This window comes from Taudactylus pleione, unplaced genomic scaffold, assembly GCF_031769625.1.
Source record: "Taudactylus pleione unplaced genomic scaffold, aTauple2 ptg000117l, whole genome shotgun sequence".
Classification (NCBI taxonomy): domain Eukaryota; kingdom Metazoa; phylum Chordata; class Amphibia; order Anura; family Myobatrachidae; genus Taudactylus; species Taudactylus pleione.
The window spans coordinates 15,383,934-15,397,566 of record NW_028284519.1 but is presented as its reverse complement, the minus strand read 5'-3'; the positions used below and the strand labels follow the sequence as shown (position 1 = coordinate 15,397,566).

Genomic DNA, 13,633 nt, shown 5'->3' with positions numbered 1-13,633 from the left:
AAAGACTTTAGAGTGCTATGCATTGCAAGAGTAAAATTATGTTGTCAATATTACTGACTTTTCATTTGCCAAATAATAGGTTAAATATTTCTTTAGGGTTTTAAATTAGCTTGAAAAAATTTAGCATATAATCTCTTTGGCCAATGACATACAAATTTCGATAGCTAACCATGACATGTTTTTTGTGTATATTTTTTGATCAAATTTTGCCAAAAATTGACAAATTAAGTCCTCGTTAGTATAGTGGTGAGTATCCCCGCCTGTCACGTGGGAGACCGGGGTTCAATTCCCCGACGGGGAGTTTTGAACTTTTAATCTCTTTTCTGTGTGCTGTTTCACGTTGTTTCATTGAGATAACAAAAATGCCTTATCCAAATTGAATCCAGGGTTTATGTCAACTTGAAAAAAATCTTACATGTAATTTTCATGGCCAGTGCTACAAGTACAGTTTGCGAGGTCCCCATGACCTGGCTTTAGGTATATTTATCAAAGTAATAAATAGTGATTCAATACACTGCTTGGTTAGAGCAGGAGAAAAGACTTTAGAGTGCTATGCATTGCAAGAGTAAAATTATGTTGTCAATATTACTGACTTTTCATTTTCCAAATACTAGGTTAAATATTTCTTTAGGGTTTTAAATTAGATTGAAAAAATGTAGCATATAATCTCTTTGGCCAATGACATACACATTTCGATAGCTAACCATGACATGTTTTTTGGGTATATTTTTTGATATTATTTTGCCAAAAATTGTCCAAGTAAGTCCTCGTTAGTATAGTGTGAAGTGTTTCTGCCTGTCATGCGGGAGGCTGGGGTTCAATTCCCCGACGGGGAGTTTTGAACTTTTAATCTATTTTTTTTGCATGCTGTTTCACTTTGTTTCATTGAGATAACAAAAATACCTTATCTAAATTGAATCCAGGGATTATGTCAACTTGAAAAAAATCTTGCATGTAAACTTCATGGCCAGTGTTACAAGTAGAATTTACGAGGTCCCCATGACCTGGTTTTGGGTATATTTATCAAAGTAATAAATAGTGATTCAATACACTGCTTGGTTAGAGCAGGAGAAAATACTTTAGAGTGCAATGGATTGCAAGAGTAAAATTATGTTGTCAATATTACTGACTTTTCATTTTCCAAATAATAGGTTAAATATTTCTTTAGGGTTTTAAATTAGCTTGAAAAAATGTAGCATATAATCTCTTTGGCCAATGACATACACATTTCGATAGCTAACCATGACATGTTTTTTGGGAATATTTTTTGATCATATTTTGCCAAAAATTGACCAAGTAAGTCCTCGTTAGTATAGTGTGAAGTATCCCCGCCTGACCTGCGGGAGACCGGGGTTTGATTTCTCGACTGGGAGTTTTGAACTTTCAATCTCTTTTTTTGCATGCTGTTTCACTTTGTTTCATTGAGATAACAAAAATGCCTTATCTAAATTAAATCCAGGGTTTATGTCAACTTGAAAAAATCTTGCATGTAAGCTTCATGGCCAGTGCTACAAGTACAATTTGTGAGGTCACCATGACCTGGTTTTGGGTATATTTATCAAAGTAATAAATAGTGATTCAATACACTGCTTGGTTAGAGCAGGAGAAAAGACTTTAGAGTGCTATGCATTGCAAGAGTAAAATTATGTTTTCAATATTACTGACTTTTCATTTTCCAAATACTAGGTTAAATATTTCTTTAGGGTTTTAAATTAGCTTGAAAAAATGTAGCATATAATCTCTTTGGCCAATGACATACAAATTTCGATAGCTAACCATGACATGTTTTTTGGGTATATTTTTTGATATTATTTTGCCAAAAATTGACCAAGTAAGTCCTCGTTAGTATAGTGTGAAGTGTTTCCGCCTGTCATGTGGGAGGCTGGGGTTCAATTCCCCGACGGGGAGTTTTGAACGTTTAATCTATTTTTTTTGCATGCTGTTTCACTTTGTTTCATTGAGATAACAAAAATGCTTTATCTAAATTGAATCCAGGGTTTATGTCAATTTGAAAAAATCTTGCATGTAAGCTTCATGGCCAGTGCTTCAAGTACAATTTGTGAGGTCACCATGACCTGGTTTTGGATATATTTATCAAAGTAATAAATAGTGATTCAATACACTGCTTGGTTAGTGCAGGAGAAAAGACTTTAGAGTGCTATGCATTGCAAGAGTAAAATTATGTTGTCAATATTACTGACTTTTCATTTGCCAAATAATAGGTTCAATATTTCTTTATGGTATTAAATTAGCTTGAAAAAATGTAGCATATAATCTCTTTGGCCAATGACATACACATTTCGATCGCTAACCATGACATGTTTTTTGGGTATATTTTTTTATCATATTTTGCCAAAAATTGACCAAGTAAGTCCTCGTTAGTATAGTGTGAAGTATCCCCGCCTGACCTGCAGAGGACCTGGGTTTGATTTCTCGACGGGGAGTTTTGAACTTTCAATCGCTTTTTTTGCATGCTGTTTCACTTTGTTTCATTGAGATAACAGAAATGCCTTATCTAAATTGAATCCAGGGTTTATGTCAACTTGAAAAAATCTTGCATGTAAGCTTCATGGCCAGTGCTACAAGTACAGTTTGCGAGGTCCCCATGACCTGGCTTTAGGTATATTTATCAAAGTAATAAATAGTTATTCAATACACTGCTTGGTTAGAGCAGGAGAATAGACTTTAGAGTGCTATGCATTGCAAGAGTAAAATTATGTTGTCAAAATTACTGACTTTTCATTTGCCAAATAATAGGTTAAATATTTCTTTAGGGTTTTAAATTAGCTTGAAAAAATGTAGCATATAATCTCTTTGGCCAATGACATAAACATTTCAATAGCTAACCATGACATGTTTTTTGGGTATATTTTTTGATCATATTTTGCCAAAAATTGACCAAGTAAGTCCTCGTTAGTATAGTGTGAAGTATCCCCGCCTGACCTGCGGGAGACCGGGGTTTGATTTCTCGACTGGGAGTTTTGAACTTTCAATCTCTTTTTTTGCATGCTGTTTCACTTTGTTTCATTGAGATAACAAAAATGCCTTATCTAAATTGAATCCAGGGTTTCTGTCAACTTGAAAAAATATTGCATGTAAGCTTCATGGCCAGTGCTACAAGTACAATTTGTGAGGTCACCATGACCTGGTTTTGGATATATTTATCAAAGTAATAAATAGTGATTCAATACACTGCTTGGTTAGAGCAGGAGAAAAGACTTTAGAGTGCTATGCATTGCAAGAGTAAAATTATGTTGTCAATATTACTGACTTTTCATTTGCCAAATAATAGGTTAAATATTTCTTTAGGGTTTTAAATTAGCTTGAAAAAATGTTAGCATATAATCTCTTTGGCCAATGACATACAAATTTCGATAGCTAACCATGACATGTTTTTTGTGTATATTTTTTTATCAAATTTTGCCAAAAATTGAACTAGTAAGTCCTCGTTAGTATAGTGGTGAGTATCCCCGCCTGTCACGTGGGAGACCGGGGTTCAATTCCCCGACGGGGAGTTTTGAACTTTTAATCTCTTTTCTGTGTGCTGTTTCACGTTGTTTCATTGAGATAACAAAAATGCCTTATCCAAATTGAATCCAGGGTTTATGTCAACTTGAAAAAAATCTTACATTTAAGTTTCATGGCCAGTGCTACAAGTACAGTTTGCGACGTCCCCATGACCTGGTTTTGGGTATATTTATCAAAGTAATAAATAGTGATTCATTACACTGCTTGGTTAGAGCAGGAGAAAAGACTTTAGAGTGCTATGCATTGCAAGAGTAAAATTATGTTTTCAATATTACTGACTTTTCATTTTCCAAATACTTGGTTAAATATTTCTTTAGGGTTTTAAATTAGCTTGAATAAATGTAGCATATAATCTCTTTGGCCAATGACATACAAATTTCGATAGCTAACCATGACATGTTTTTTGGGTATATTTTTTGATCATATTTTGCCAAAAATTGACCAAGTAAATCTTCGTTAGTATAGTGTGAAGTATCCCCGCCTGACCTGCGGGAGACCGGGGTTTGATTTCTCGACTGGGAGTTTTGAACTTTCAATCTCTTTTTTTGCATGCTGTTTCACTTTGTTTCATTGAGATAACAAAAATGCCTTATCTAAATTGAATCCAGGGTTTATGTCAACTTGAAAAAATCTTGCATGTAAGCTTCATGGCCAGTGCTACAAGTACAATTTGTGAGGTCACCATGACCTGGTTTTGGATATATTTATCAAAGTTATAAATAGTGATTCAATACACTGCTTGGTTAGAGCAGGAGAAAAGACTTTAGAGTGCTATGCATTGCAAGAGTAAAATTATGTTGTCAATATTACTGACTTTTCATTTGCCAAATAATAGGTTAAATATTTCTTTAGGGTTTTAAATTAGCTTGAAAAAATGTAGCATATAATCTCTTTGGCCAATGACATACAAATTTCGATAGCTAACCATGACATGTTTTTTGGGTATATTTTTTGATATTATTTTGCCAAAAATTGACCAAGTAAGTCCTCGTTAGTATAGTGTGAAGAGTTTCCGCCTGTCATGCGGGAGGATGGGGTTCAATTCCCCGACGGGGAGTTTTGAACTTTTAATCTATTTTTTTTGCATGCTGTTTCACTTTGTTTCATTGAGATAACAAAAATGCCTTATCTAAATTGAATCCAGGGATTATGTCAACTTGAAAAAAATCTTCCATGTAAGCTTCATGGCCAGTACTAAAAGTAGAGTTTACGAGGTCCCCATGACCTGGCTTTAGGTATATTTATCAAAGTAATAAATAGTGATTCAATACACTGCTTGGTTAGAGCAGGAGAAAAGACTTTAGAGTGCTATGGATTGCAAGAGTAAAATTATGTTGTCAATATTACTGACTTTTCATTTTCCAAATAATAGGTTAAATATTTCTTTAGGGTTTTAAATTAGCTTGAAAAAATGTAGCATATAATCTCTTTGGCCAATGACATACACATTTCGATAGCTAACCATGACATGTTTTTTGGGTATATTTTTTGATCAAATTTTGCTAAAAATTGACCAAGTAAGTCCTTGTTAGTATAGTGGTGAGTATCCCCGCCTGTCACGCGGGAGACCGGGTTTCAATTCCCCGACGGGGAGTTTTGAACTTTTAATCTCTTTTCTGTGTGCTGTTTCACGTTGTTTCATTGAGATTACAAAAATGCCTTATCCAAATTGAATCCAGGGTTTATGTCAACTTGAAAAAAATCTTACATGTAAGTTTCATGGCCAGTGCTACAAGTACAGTTTGTGAGGTCCCCATGACCTGGCTTTAGGTATATTTATCAAAGTAATAAATAGTTATTCAATACACTGCTTGGTTAGAGGAGGAGAATAGACTTTAGAATGCTATGCATTGCAAGAGTAAAATTATGTTGTCAAAATTACTGACTTTTCATTTGCCAAATAATAGTTTAAATATTTCTTTAAGGTTTTAAATTAGCTTGAAAAAATGTAGCATATAATCTCTTTGGCCAATGACATACACATTTCGATAGCTAACCATGACATGTTTTTTGGGTATATTTTTTGATCATATTTTGCCAAAAATTGACCAAGTAAGTCCTCGTTAGTATAGTGTGAAGTGTTTCCGCCTGTCATGTGGGAGGCTGGGGTTCAATTCCCCGACGGGGAGTTTTGAACTTTTAATCTATTTTTTTGCATGCTGTTTCACTTTGTTTCATTGAGATAACAAAAATGCCTTATCTAAATTGAATCCAGGGATTATGTCAACTTGATAAAAATCTTGCATGTAAGCTTCATGGCCAGTGCTACAAGTAGAATTTACGAGGTCCCCATGACCTGGTTTTGGGTATATTTATCAAAGTAATAAATAGTGATTCAATACACTGCTTGGTTAGAGCAGGAGAAAAGACTTTAGAGTGCTATGCATTGCAAGAGTAAAATTATGTTGTCAATATTACTGACTTTTCATTTTCCAAATAATAGGTTAAATATTTCTTTAGGGTTTTAAATTAGCTTGAAAAAATGTAGCATATAATCTCTTTGGCCAATGACATACACATTTCGATAGCTAACCATGACATGTTTTTTGGGTATATTTTTTGATCAAATTTTGCCAAAAATTGACCAAGTAAGTCCTCGTTAGTATAGTGGTGAGTATCCCCGCCTGTCACGCGGGAGACCGGGGTTCAATTCCCTGACGGGGAGTTTTGAACTTTTAATCTCTTTTATGTGTGCTGTTTCACGTTGTTTCATTGAGAAAACAAAAAAAAATATCCAAATTGAATCCAGGGTTTATGTCAACTTGAAAAAAAGCTTGCATGTAAGCTTCATGGCCAGTGCTACAAGTACAGTTTGCGAGGTCCCCATGGCCTGGCTTTAGGTATATTTATCAAAGTAATAAATAGTTATTCAATACACTGTTTGGTTAGAGCAGGAGAATAGACTTTAGAGTGCTATGCATTGCAAGAGTAAAATTATGTTGTCAAAATTACTGACTTTTCATTTTCCAAATAATAGGTTCAATATTTCTTTAGGGTTTTAAATTAGCTTGAAAAAATGTAGCATATAATCTCTTTGGCCAATGACATACACATTTCGATCGCTAACCATGACATGTTTTTTGGGTATATTTTTTGATCATATTTTGCCAAAAATTGACCAAGTAAGTCCTCGTTAGTATAGTGTGAAGTATCCCCGCCTGACCTGCAGAGGACCTGGGTTTGATTTCTCGACGGGGAGTTTTGAACTTTCAATCGCTTTTTTTGCATGCTGTTTCACTTTGCTTCATTGAGATAACAAAAATGCCTTATCTAAATTGAATCCAGGGTTTATGTCAACTTGAAAAAATCTTGCATGTAAGCTTCATGGCCAGTGCTTCAAGTACAATTTGTGAGGTCACCATGACCTGGTTTTGGATATATTTATCAAAGTAATAAATAGTGATTCAATACACTGCTTGGTTAGTGCAGGAGAAAAGACTTTAGAGTGCTATGCATTGCAAGAGTAAAATTATGTTGTCAATATTACTGACTTTTCATTTGCCAAATAATAGGTTCAATATTTCTTTATGGTATTAAATTAGCTTGAAAAAATGTAGCATATAATCTCTTTGGCCAATGACATACACATTTCGATCGCTAACCATGACATGTTTTTTGGGTATATTTTTTGATCATATTTTGCCAAAAATTGACCAAGTAAGTCCTCGTTAGTATAGTGTGAAGTATCCCCGCCTGACCTGCAGAGGACCTGGGTTTGATTTCTCGACGGGGAGTTTTGAACTTTCAATCGCTTTTTTTGCATGCTGTTTCACTTTGTTTCATTGAGATAACAAAAATGCCTTATCTAAATTGAATCCAGGGTTTATGTCAACTTGAAAAAATCTTGCATGTAAGCTTCATGGCCAGTGCTACAAGTAGAATTTACGAGGTCCCCATGACATGGTTTTGGGTATATTTATCAAAGTAATAAATAGTGATTCAATACACTGCTTGGTTAGAGCAGGAGAAAAGACTTTAGAGTGCTATGCATTGCAAGAGTAAAATTATGTTGTCAATATTACTGACTTTTCATTTTCCAAATAATAGGTTAAATATTTCTTTAGGGTTTAAAATAAGCTTGAAAAAATGTAGCATATAATCTCTTTGGCCAATGACATACACATTTCGATAGCTAACCATGACATGTTTTTTGGGTTTATTTTTTGATCAAATTTTGCCAAAAATTGACCAAGTGAGTCCTCGTTAGTATAGTGGTGAGTATCCCCGCCTGTCACGCGGGAGACCGGGGTTCAATTCCCCGACGGGGAGTTTTGAACTTTTAATCTCTTTTCTGTGTGCTGTTTCACGTTGTTTCATTGAGATTACAAAAATGCCTTATCCAAATTGAATCCAGGGTTTATGTCAACTTGAAAAAAATCTTGCATGTAAGTTTCATGGCCAGTGCTACAAGTACAGTTTGTGAGGTCCCCATGACCTGGCTTTAGGTATATTTATCAAAGTAATAAACAGTTATTCAATACACTGCTTGGTTAGTGGAGGAGAATAGACTTTAGAGTGCTATGCATTGCAAGAGTAAAATTATGTTGTCAAAATTACTGACTTTTCATTTGCCAAATAATAGTTTAAATATTTCTTTAATGTTTTAAATTAGCTTGAAAAAATGTAGCATATAATCTCTTTGGCCAATGACATACACATTTCGATAGCTAACCATGACATGTTTTTTGGGTATATTTTTTGATCATATTTTGCCATAAATTGACCAAGTAAGTCCTCGTTAGTATAGTGTGAAGTATCCCCGCCTGACCTGCGGGAGACCGGGGTTTGATTTCTCGACTGGGAGTTTTGAACTTTCAATCTCTTTTTTTGCATGCTGTTTCACTTTGTTTCATTGAGATAACAAAAATGACTTATCTAAATTAAATCCAGGGTTTATGTCAACTTGAAAAAATCTTGCATGTAAGCTTCATGGCCAGTGCTACAAGTACAATTTGTGAGGTCACCATGACCTGGTTTTGGGTATATTTATCAAAGTAATAAATAGTTATTCAATACACTGCTTGGTTAGAGCAGGAGAATAGACTTTAGAGTGCTATGCATTGCAAGAGTAAAATTATGTTGTCAAAATTACTGACTTTTCATTTGCCAAATAATAGGTTCAATATTTCTTTAGGGTTTTAAATTAGCTTGAAAAAATGTAGCATATAATCTCTTTGGCAAATGACATACACATTTCGATCGCTAACCATGACATGTTTTTTGGGTATATTTTTTGATCATATTTTGCCAAAAATTGACCAAGTAAGTCCTCGTTAGTATAGTGTGAAGTATCCCCGCCTGAGCTGCAGAGGACCGGGGTTTGATTTCTCGACGGGGAGTTTTGAACTTTCAATCTCTTTTTTTGCATGCTGTTTCACTTTGTTTCATTGAGATAACAAAAATGCCTTATCTAAATTGAATCCAGGGTTTATGTCAACTTGAAAAAATCTTGCATGTAAGCTTCATGGCCAGTGCTACAAGTACAATTTGTGAGGTCACCATGACCTGGTTTTGGATATATTTATCAAAGTAATAAATAGTGATTCAATACACTGCTTGGTTAGTGCAGGAGAAAAGACTTTAGAGTGCTATGCATTGCAAGAGTAAAATTATGTTGTCAATATTACTGACTTTTCATTTGCCAAATAATAGGTTAAATATTTCTTTAGGGTTTTAAATTAGCTTGAAAAAATTTAGCATATAATCTCTTTGGCCAATGACATACAAATTTCGATAGCTAACCATGACATGTTTTTTGTGTATATTTTTTGATCAAATTTTGCCAAAAATTGACAAATTAAGTCCTCGTTAGTATAGTGGTGAGTATCCCCGCCTGTCACGTGGGAGACCGGGGTTCAATTCCCCGACGGGGAGTTTTGAACTTTTAATCTCTTTTCTGTGTGCTGTTTCACGTTGTTTCATTGAGATAACAAAAATGCCTTATCCAAATTGAATCCAGGGTTTATGTCAACTTGAAAAAAATCTTACATGTAAGTTTCATGGCCAGTGCTACAAGCACAGTTTGCGAGGTCCCCATGACCTGGCTTTAGGTATATTTATCAAAGTAATAAATAGTGATTCAATACACTGCTTGGTTAGAGCAGGAGAAAAGACTTTAGAGTGCTATGCATTGCAAGAGTAAAATTATGTTGTCAATATTACTGACTTTTCATTTTCCAAATACTAGGTTAAATATTTCTTTAGGGTTTTAAATTAGATTGAAAAAATGTAGCATATAATCTCTTTGGCCAATGACATACAAATTTCGATAGCTAACCATGACATGTTTTTTGGGTATATTTTTTGATATTATTTTGCCAAAAATTGTCCAAGTAAGTCCTCGTTAGTATAGTGTGAAGTGTTTCTGCCTGTCATGCGGGAGGCTGGGGTTCAATTCCCCGACGGGGAGTTTTGAACTTTTAATCTATTTTTTTTGCATGCTGTTTCACTTTGTTTCATTGAGATAACAAAAATGCCTTATCTAAATTGAATCCAGGGATTATGTCAACTTGAAAAAAATCTTGCATGTAAGCTTCATGGCCAGTGCTACAAGTAGAATTTACGAGGTCCCCATGACCTGGTTTTGGGTATATTTATCAAAGTAATAAATAGTGATTCAATACACTGCTTGGTTAGAGGAGGAGAAAAGACTTTAGAGTGCTATGCATTGCAAGAGTAAAATTATGTTGTCAAAATTACTGACTTTTCATTTGCCAAATAATAGTTTAAATATTTCTTTAGGGTTTTAAATTAGCTTGAAAAAATGTAGCATATAATCTCTTTGGCCAATGACATACACATTTCGATAGCTAACCATGACATGTTTTTTGTGTATATTTTTTGATCATATTTTGCCAAAAATTGACCAAGTAAGTCCTCATTAGTATAGTGTGAAGTATCCCCGCCTGACCTGCGGGAGACCGGGGTTTGATTTCTCGACTGGGAGTTTTGAACTTTCAATCTCTTTTTTTGCATGCTGTTTCACTTTGTTTTATTGAGATAACAAAAATGCCTTATCTAAATTGAATCCAGGGTTTCTGTCAACTTGAAAAAATCTTGCATGTAAGCTTCATGGCCAGTGCTACAAGTACAATTTGTGAGGTCACCATGACCTGGTTTTGGGTATATTTATCAAAGTAATAAATAGTGATTCAATACACTGCTTGGTAAGAGCAGGAGAAAAGACTTTAGAGTGCTATGCATTGCAAGAGTAAAATTATGTTGTCAATATTACTGACTTTTCATTTGCCAAATAATAGGTTAAATATTTCTTTAGGGTTTTAAATTAGCTTGAAAAAATGTAGCATATAATCTCTTTGGCCAATGACATACAAATTTCGATAGCTAACCATGACATGTTTTTTGGGTATATTTTTTGATCATATTTTACCAAAAATTGACCAAGTAAGTCCTCGTTAGTATAGTGTGAAGTGTCTCCTCCTGTCATGCGGGAGCTGGGGTTCAATTCCCCGATGGGGAGTTTTTAACTTTTAATCTCTTTTTTTGCATGCTGTTTCACTTTGTTTCATTGAGATAACAAAAATGCCTTATCTAAATTGAATCCAGGGATTATGTCAACTTGAAAAAAATCTTGTATGTAAGCTTCATGGCCAGTGCTACAAGTACAGTTTGCGAGGTCCCCATGACCTGGCTTTAGGTATATTTATCAAAGTAATAAATAGTAATTCAATACACTGCTTGGTTAGAGCAGGAGAATAGACTTTAGAGTGCTATGCATTGCAAGAGTAAAATTATGTTGTCAAAATTACTGACTTTTCATTTGCCAAATAATAGGTTAAATATTTCTTTAGGGTTTTAAATTAGCTTGAAAAAATGTAGCATATAATCTCTTTGGCCAATGACATAAACATTTCAATAGCTAACCATGACATGTTTTTTGGGTATATTTTTTGATCATATTTTGCCAAAAATTGACCAAGTAAGTCCTCGTTAGTATAGTGTGAAGTATCCCCACCTGACCTGCGGGAGACCGGGGTTTGATTTCACGACTGGGAGTTTTGAACTTTCAATCTCTTTTTTTGCATGCTGTTTCACTTTGTTTCATTGAGATAACAAAAATGCCTTATCTAAATTGAATCCAGGGTTTATGTCAACTTGAAAAAATATTGCATGTAAGCTTCATGGCCAGTGCTACAAGTACAATTTGTGAGGTCACCATGACCTGGTTTTGGATATATTTATCAAAGTAATAAATAGTGATTCAATACACTGCTTGGTTAGAGCAGGAGAAAAGACTTTAGAGTGCTATGCATTGCAAGAGTAAAATTATGTTGTCAATATTACTGACTTTTCATTTGCCAAATAATAGGTTAAATATTTCTTTAGGGTTTTAAATTAGCTTGAAAAAATTTAGCATATAATCTCTTTGGCCAATGACATACAAATTTCGATAGCTAACCATGACATGTTTTTTGTGTATATTTTTTTATCAAATTTTGCCAAAAATTGAACTAGTAAGTCCTCGTTAGTATAGTGGTGAGCATCCCCGCCTGTCATGTGGGAGACCGGGGTTCAATTCCCCGACGGGGAGTTTTGAACTTTTAATCTCTTTTCTGTGTGCTGTTTCACGTTGTTTCATTGAGATAACAAAAATGCCTTATCCAAATTGAATCCAGGGTTTATGTCAACTTGAAAAAAATCTTGCATTTAAGTTTCATGGCCAGTGCTACAAGTACAGTTTGCGAGGTCCCCATGACCTGGTTTTGGGTATATTTATCAAAGTAATAAATAGTGATTCATTACACTGCTTGGTTAGAGCAGGAGAAAAGACTTTAGAGTGCTATGCATTGCAAGAGTAAAATTATGTTTTCAATATTACTGACTTTTCATTTTCCAAATACTTGGTTAAATATTTCTTTAGGGTTTTAAATTAGCTTGAAAAAATGTAGCATATAATCTCTTTGGCCAATGACATACAAATTTCGATAGCTAACCATGACATGTTTTTTGGGTATATTTTTTGATCATATTTTGCCAAAAATTGACCAAGTAAATCTTCGTTAGTATAGTGTGAAGTATCCCCGCCTGACCTGCGGGAGACCAGGGTTTGATTTCTCGACTGGGAGTTTTGAACTTTCAATCTCTTTTTTTGCATGCTGTTTCACTTTGTTTCATTGAGATAACAAAAATGCCTTATCTAAATTGAATCCAGGGTTTCTGTCAACTTGAAAAAATCTTGCATGTAAGCTTCATGGCCAGTGCTACAAGTACAATTTGTGAGGTCACCATGACCTGGTTTTGGATATATTTATCAAAGTAATAAATAGTGATTCAATACACTGCTTGGTTAGAGCAGGAGAAAAGACTTTAGAGTGCTATGCATTGCAAGAGTAAAATTATGTTGTCAATATTACTGACTTTTCATTTGCCAAATAATAGGTTAAATATTTCTTTAGGGTTTTAAATTAGCTTGAAAAAATTTAGCATATAATCTCTTTGGCCAATGACATACAAATTTCGATAGCTAACCATGACATGTTTTTTGTGTATATTTTTTTATCAAATTTTGCCAAAAATTGAACTAGTAAGTCCTCGTTAGTATAGTGGTGAGTATCCCCGCCTGTCACGTGGGAGACCGGGGTTCAATTCCCCGACGGGGTGTTTTGAACTTTTAATCTCTTTTCTGTGTGCTGTTTCACGTTGTTTCATTGAGATAACAAAAATGCCTTATCCAAATTGAATCCAGGGTTTATGTCAACTTGAAAAAAATCTTGCATTTAAGTTTCATGGCCAGTGCTACAAGTACAGTTTGCGAGGTCCCCATGACCTGGTTTTGGGTATATTTATCAAAGTAATAAATAGTGATTCATTACACTGCTTGGTTAGAGCAGGAGAAAAGACTTTAGAGTGCTATGCATTGCAAGAGTAAAATTATGTTTTCAATATTACTGACTTTTCATTTTCCAAATACTTGGTTAAATATTTCTTTAGGGTTTTAAATTAGCTTGAAAAAATGTAGCATATAATCTCTTTGGCCAATGACATACAAATTTCGATAGCTAACCATGACATGTTTTTTGGGTATATTTTTTGATCATATTTTGCCAAAAATTGACCAAGTAAATCTTCGTTAGTATAGTGTGAA

The 13,633-nt window shown here is 34.3% G+C and overlaps 6 non-coding genes across 6 annotated transcripts; all 6 read left to right on the top strand.

Moving 5' to 3' along the window:
- Window positions 1-229: 229 nt before the first annotated feature.
- Window positions 230-301, top strand: TRNAD-GUC (transfer RNA aspartic acid (anticodon GUC)). The gene has a single exon. It is a non-coding gene; the product is annotated as a tRNA-Asp (tRNA).
- Window positions 302-3,443: 3,142 nt separating this feature from the next.
- TRNAD-GUC (transfer RNA aspartic acid (anticodon GUC)) lies at window positions 3,444-3,515 on the top strand. The gene has a single exon. It is a non-coding gene; the product is annotated as a tRNA-Asp (tRNA).
- A 2,606-nt stretch (window positions 3,516-6,121) lies between these two features.
- On the top strand, window positions 6,122-6,193 carry TRNAD-GUC (transfer RNA aspartic acid (anticodon GUC)). The gene has a single exon. It is a non-coding gene; the product is annotated as a tRNA-Asp (tRNA).
- A 1,532-nt stretch (window positions 6,194-7,725) lies between these two features.
- Window positions 7,726-7,797, top strand: TRNAD-GUC (transfer RNA aspartic acid (anticodon GUC)). The gene has a single exon. It is a non-coding gene; the product is annotated as a tRNA-Asp (tRNA).
- Window positions 7,798-9,330: 1,533 nt separating this feature from the next.
- On the top strand, window positions 9,331-9,402 carry TRNAD-GUC (transfer RNA aspartic acid (anticodon GUC)). Its single transcript has one exon. It is a non-coding gene; the product is annotated as a tRNA-Asp (tRNA).
- A 2,605-nt stretch (window positions 9,403-12,007) lies between these two features.
- Window positions 12,008-12,079, top strand: TRNAD-GUC (transfer RNA aspartic acid (anticodon GUC)). The gene has a single exon. It is a non-coding gene; the product is annotated as a tRNA-Asp (tRNA).
- The last annotated feature ends 1,554 nt before the right edge of the window (window positions 12,080-13,633 follow it).